The sequence below is a fragment of the Rhynchophorus ferrugineus genome, unplaced genomic scaffold, assembly GCF_030347505.1.
Source record: "Rhynchophorus ferrugineus isolate W39M unplaced genomic scaffold, kcgeb_rfMv2 rfM1, whole genome shotgun sequence".
Taxonomy (NCBI): Eukaryota; Metazoa; Arthropoda; class Insecta; order Coleoptera; family Curculionidae; genus Rhynchophorus; species Rhynchophorus ferrugineus.
This window is the reverse complement of record NW_027472580.1, coordinates 41,911,657-41,918,702: the sequence shown is the minus strand read 5'-3', so window position 1 is coordinate 41,918,702 and position 7,046 is coordinate 41,911,657. Positions and strand designations below refer to the sequence as shown.

Sequence of the window (7,046 nt, the reverse complement as noted above, 5' to 3'; positions counted from 1 at the left end):
TGTCCAGATCTGGAAAAGTTGGAAGGTCGCTATAATTGGTGTATCACCCTTAAGGGGAATTATGTTGAATAAAAAATACTGATTTTGTCAAAAAAATGTGTTTTACTATTGTAGGCCGAGGACTTTTCAAATGACCTGTTATAGTATCTGTTTTAAGACAATTTAATCTTATATGTATAAAAAATACCCTATATATAAACATAAATGTAGAAAATTTGTTAATTAAAATTAAATAAACACTCATGCTACAAATAACACTCCCCAACGCTTCCACTCAACTATCTACTTTAAGATATTGAATTCAGCTCACGCTATATCCGGATCGTTGTTTGGCTTATTCTTTTTATCGTGCTAATGTAAAAGACGGAGAAACACAATAATTGTTGTCCCGAATAGGCCCTTAGCATCATGAGAGCTATCGAGTTCATTATTATTGGGCTACAGCCAAAATTTCAGCTACCCATAATTTCCGACGTTTGTTAGGTGAATACTAACTTGAGGGGCTTTCGCTCTCGCTGGGAACCGACAATGTTGGCATAATTTAGTGGCATAATTCAGTAATGAAAATGAAATAACGTGTATTTTAGGTCTGCTGTATTAGCTGACAAAATTACAAACTTATCGAGAATTGGTTAACTGTTATGAAATTACTTCATAAGGCTTTATCGATCCCTTTGGTGAAAATATATAATTTTAAATGTTTTTTAGCCAGTTCACTGCAGTGCAACTTCTACCTCTAATATATTAAATAAATATATACAAAATATTATTGAACAAAATACCTTATTATATTAAGTTATTAATTAAGGCTATTAATTATTTTAAAACTATTAAAAAACTATTGAAAATGTATTATTATTGGAAAACGGGTATGAAAAAACATTTATATCTTAAAAACTATTATAATCAGATATTATATCAGTTTAAGGCGACAAGACCGTTTCCCTACTGCTACGATTGTTGTGGGTTCGAATATCGTCAAGGCATCGTAGTCACGCCAGTAACCAGACTGGGCAAGACCGGATATTTTCATTTGTTGGTTACTGGACTGTCATTGGAGCCTACAAATATGTGCTTTATGAATGTAACAAAAAGTAGCTAGATTCTAATTCTTGTTGTAGTTGTAGATTATATCCCCATTATAATATACTGACATATATCGTTGAACGCCTCCTTTTTTTTATCTTATTAAGCAATATTTCTAACTTGTGTTTATGAGAATTTTAAAATGGTTTATAGTTACAATTAAACTCGGCAGGTGTTTGCGGTAAGGCTCCAAGTACGTTTTCAAATATGTTTTATTCAAACCGACATATATTTGTTGTAATGACGTTTTTATGGCCACGGCTGCAATAATGGCAGTTGTAAAATTGTTGGTTATTTTGTTAGTTATTGCGTAACATTAAAGGCGAAACATGCTGTCTTCGACAGATTAAGCTGCAGTGATCATCTAAAGCTCCGACCGCGCAGATTTTCAAACAGATGTTCTAACTTAGCCTTTCATGGGACATAACATGTGTTACATTAAACAATGTATGCTAAGTTTCAGTAATATAATCAATAATAAAAATAAAATTGCAAATACGTCGTAATATATTGAAATAAATATATTTATTCTCAATGTATTTATTTTAATTGTAACCTCAAATGTCCAAAGACGAACAAGAATTTTGGTCGACGCATATGTCGATTAAATAAAACTACAGAAGAACACTTATGTTGAGAAAAGAAAAAAGACTCCATAAGCAGTTTAATACGGGAGCAATCGAAGAGGTTCTTCAATATTGGCAGGATAACAATTATATTAACAGAGGGACCGTGCGATTTTACAATATTCATTGATATTTTGAACATCAAAAATGGCATTGATAACATATGCATTGTTTTATTTTTATTTTTAATTTAAAATTAACAGGAAAGTTAGCGCGATGGACTTAGGGATTGATGATCCATGCTTATCAATCGAGATCCCATGCTGCCAGCTATTTCATCAATACATTATCACAAGAATACAAATACATACACATCAATATGCAAGTGATATCGACAACATCGATATAGTTGAGAATATTCTTCCTTAATTATATTCTGGTAGACCCCATGACTTTTCTGCCTGTAACATATATGTTCGACCAGATCTGTTAGTCACATTTACATGCAAGCCAAATTGGAATCAATTTTGGTGCTTCCTGATCAACCGTTAATGCATTGCCATGATATCGCTACAAATATGCTCAAATAACAATTAAAATTGAAACAGTATGAAAAATAATGTTTGAACAGCACACGTATAATATACACGTATGCTAGTACTGATATATATTACTTCAATTAATTTATATATCCCATATAGTTCTGATATTATTATATTCGACCTTTTAATGTTATAATAGTTCTGTAACCTATAAACTTATACCTTGCATAGCCTCGTCATGATTTTCAATGGGGTTATATTTTGAACTTTGATAGTTTCATGGCCGTGGGGATATGACGCAAATTTTCCTTTAACCTTAAACAATAATTGCCTTCGTTTGTTTTATATAAATAATATAAAAGCGGTAAATATTACGTTTCAAAAATCTTATTAAACATTGTAATTATATACATATATATCCCCGAATTAAGATTAGAACCAAGAGTAACACGCGACAGTTGCTTGTAAGGCACTATTTTTGAACGCGAATTTTTGACCTCACAATTATAGCTCTCGTTTTATGATCGTGCCCTATACATCGTGAAATTCAAAGAATATAATCGGAAATGCGTACAATCTCAATCTCACAGGTAAATCTTGAAGCGTTTGGTTTATATTCTAAGAAGACGCGGCTTTGATTGGCTGTCTGTCGATTGGCGATTATTCCAAAAGGAGGGTACAGTTATTGAGGGGATTTTAGAATAGGCTTAGAAAGGGATATTTCTTGTAGTTAGAAAACTCTCAGTAAATGTAATTTTTTTAGTGTTTTTTTTAATGAGTGTATTTATGACACTGTTGTCGACTGGGTTTAGTGCGAGGACTTTTTTAGCATGAGCCGCTATATGACCGCCAGTCCTTGAGTGGCCCTATGACTATGTAAGGATGTAGCGGCCAGACTGGAGTCAGGGAGAAACTGAAAGTTATGTGGTTATTGAGGTTATGTTAATATTGATTCTTATAGACAGTCTATTTCGGTCTAACCGGTTGATTATTTTAGTGTTAGATATCAGTATTCAATATTAAGTTGATTATTGTTAGTTATTAGTCTAAGATTAGGTACAGGTTTAAGTTAATACAGATACATTTTTTTAACCTTATCTTTCCTTGAACCCTCTCTTTAGTAATACTGTTTAGAGTATCTCGTATACCCCGAAGTCTGGGATACCGGGCAAAAGAAAAACCCTGTCAAACAGACCCATGACCCATAGATGTCTTTTCATGTGGTCTGTATAGGTTACCACAACAGCTTAAAACGAGATGACAAAAAAGTATGCCATGAGTAAGCCAGTCGAGAGATCGACCCAAACGACTTCATATAATCGATATAGGCCATCTATAAGTTACGTTGTTTATTATGAGACTGCCCACCAATAACAGCCCAAATTGTCATATTCGACCTGCTGCCCACCGCAGTATTCCAATGCAGTCTATCTATTGTATCGTGATGTTCTTATTCTTCACAGTGATTATATATCTTTTCTGTAATGAATGCTACAAACGAGCGTCGGAAGACATATAATTTGGCGATAGCTTGCCGGATCCTGCGTATTTCCACCGTTTCTAGTTTTAAGATTATGATATCTTGCATGATAAATGTGGAAAATTTTCCGAATAGTTCATAACCTAGTCGATAAATTCGTTCATCTTTTGATGTAAAACTTTTGCTCGCCATCTGGTACAGTGGATTTATTGTACCTAACGACTATTGTGTTCCTCTTCTCAAAAACCAGAATTATCACTCCACATGAGTTCTTCAGAAATTTTCTGCTTCACATTTAGTAGAAGTTTCCCCCACAGTCAGTTCACTTTCGTTTCTTTGAAGTTTAAATTTCTGTAATACAGCTTTTTAAATCTTTAGAGACAGATATTATAAAACTTACTGTATTAGTTGCCCAGTATACAGAAATAATGTTTACTTTAAACTATCCAGACATTGACGAGGTGAGACATTTTTTTGCGTCTAGGTAAGCAATTTTGACGCTTTCGCGGATATTACAGGTTTATTGTTACTGTTTTCCATGGCTAGAAGATAGTGAATATTAAACTCAGTCACAGTTATTGCCCTATCTTCTACTATATCTCAGAACAATTAAAATATAAATATATTTTATATTTATAATCGATTATTGGACCTATATTTGAGTAATTTCGGATAATTATGATTACTTAATTAAGCGTAATTCTATTATATCTAATTTTAGTATCAAGTCAACTCTATTTATATTATTTATGTTGGTCATAAATAAGTGGTATTAAATTATGGCCGGCATATGAACTATTAGGTATAAGGCTTTTAATATTATCATAGTAATTCAGTTTATTATTAATAGATTACGGTTATGGTGGTAAATATAAATGGGAACATATTTATACTTAACTAGCTGACCCGACAGACTTCGTCCTGTCAAAAAGATTTGTAATGTGGCAGTTTTTGTGCCTACGTATTTTAAAAAATTCTCCTGAACAGAACCATTACCCTAGTGATAGGGCGTTGTGAATAAAAAATAATTAAATAAAACATATATAAGGATTGAAAAGTAAGTAATCGCTTTATTGTTAATCATGTGAATCATAATTATTATTATTATTATCATTGTAGTGCTTTGTGGTATACGATGTTTTTTGTTTGATTACCTGGCGCATAGATAAACAAATATGATGGTTTTCCAACACGGGAACAGGCAACATACAATTGACCATGTGAGAAACATGGGTTTTCTAGATTAATACCACAAACACTTAATGATTGCCCCTGGGACTTGTTTATAGTCATAGCAAAAGCAAGCCGCACTGGAAACTGTAGTCGTTTAAACTCAAATGGCACATCAGTCGGAATCATTGGGATGCGCGGTATGAGAACATCTTCTCCTTTATACTTTCCTTTGAGTATAGTTGCTTCTATCACATTGTTTAGTAATTTTTTTATCGCTAACCGTGTACCGTTGCAAAGACGCGGTTGGTTGATATTTCGCAACATTATAACCACCGATCCAACCTTTAATTGAAGATTGTGAGATGGCAATCCTGGCAAATCCAGCGAGTTTAAAAATTCCGGTGGATAGTTGACTACATCATCTTGATTAGTAGCCAAATCAACTGATTTATATATCCTCAATTCGCCTGTAATTTGTTCTTGAATTTTGAAATTTAATTCATTTACATCTATGTTTTTTGCAGCCAGTATAGCTCGTTCGCTCAACCAATCATGGTTTCTGTAATTTTGAGAAACATCTGGAAACACCTTCTGAATAAGTTCATCTTTTGATCGAGTTAGTTGACAAAAACTTTGAGGAAAGTTAATGCAGCCAGTCAACATGTCTATAGGAAATTTGCCATTACCAATGTCAATGAGTTGTTTAGAGAATATGTTTCCAGATTGGTCATTTTGCAACTCGACACGCATATTCTTGCTTAAATGAAGTACTTTGACATGTTTCCACAAATTGGAGGACTTTAGACATGCATTGAGTTCATCAGCTGGCGTTGATTGTGGAATCACTGGCAATGTTTGACGAAAATCTCCTGCTAATAAAATCATTGCACCACCAAATCGGTTATTATTGCTACGTAGATCTTTTAAGGTTCTGTCTAAAGCCTCCAAAGATTTTTTATGTGCCATCGTGCATTCATCCCAAACAATCAATTTACATTGCTGCAAAACCTTTGCCATTGCAGAGTTCTTCGAAACGTTGCAGGTTGGAGTTTCATTGCTTTGCATATTTAATGGCAATTTTAGTGCTGAATGGACTGTTCGACCACCTTCAAGCAAAGTTGCTGCGATTCCCGACGAAGCGAGTGCAAGTGCAATTTTATTTTGTGAGCGAATTGTTGCTAATATTAATGAAATCAAAAAAGTTTTTCCTGTACCACCAGGTGCATCTAAGAAGTAAATCCCTCCAGTTTCATCATTTGCTACTTTCATAAGAGTTTCAAATACATACTTCTGTTGTTCATTTAACAGTGGAAGATTTGTTTGAATTAATTCGTTCAAAGCGTTGAGATCATACAGTCTTTCTCGATGCAACTCTTGGTTAAAAGCGTCATGCATTGGACGATTGGGCGCGGTCAGGCCTAATTGAATTAATAGTTTGTTTGACATTATCAAGCACATGTCCTCAATTGAAATCAATGCTTCATTATAAATTTCTTCACTGATTTGTATATTTGGATTTCCCATTCTATTCCGTATTTGATACAAAATATCATCACACATATAATCTTTGTACTTCATCCACAAATCAATTGGGTTTGATGGGAAGCATGTAGATATGATTATAGAAAACAATGTTCGTATTTGATGAGCGTGTGATGATATTACAGCATCATTGAGAGTTTGATCCCAATGAGCGTCATTTTCAAGCAATTGCAAACGTTGACAGGCTTCTCTGTAGGATCCACACAATTCACCATCAACAGTTCGTAACTGTTGGAATGATGTTGGGCCACGTACATTGACTAATAGCAGTCGTAAATAAAAACATTCATCATTGCTTGGATGTACTGAATAAATCCGGCCAATCGCATCGGTGGAATATACATCTGTATATCCTGGAACTGGTTTTCCTTGTTTCCGTCGTATAAATCTCCTTGAGGATTGATTCCAGGTATAATATTTTGGCATTTCAGAATATAGCAATGTTTGTGCGAAATCATCGTTTTGGCATGTCTCAAAAAACTGGTTAATGTAGTAGATGGTGGCTGAGCAGCTCTTTGTACTGCGTTCTGTGCTGTAAAATACACTCTTTGTCCATTTTCTAAATGCACAGCTAAGTGAACAACAGAAGGGTGTCTCTCATGAATAGGAAAAGAAAATATTCGCCAAACTGTTTCATTACTGCTGACATAGCGGCCC

The 7,046-nt window shown here is 34.1% G+C and overlaps 1 long non-coding RNA gene across 1 annotated transcript; it reads right to left on the bottom strand.

Annotated features, from left to right (window-relative positions):
• Positions 1–882: 882 nt before the first annotated feature.
• LOC143194795 (uncharacterized) lies at positions 883–1,322 on the bottom strand. The gene is made up of 2 exons (XR_013005380.1): positions 1,244–1,322; positions 883–1,061 (listed from the first exon to the last, which is right to left on the bottom strand). It is a non-coding gene; the product is annotated as an uncharacterized LOC143194795 (long non-coding RNA).
• Between the last annotated feature and the right edge of the window lie 5,724 nt (positions 1,323–7,046).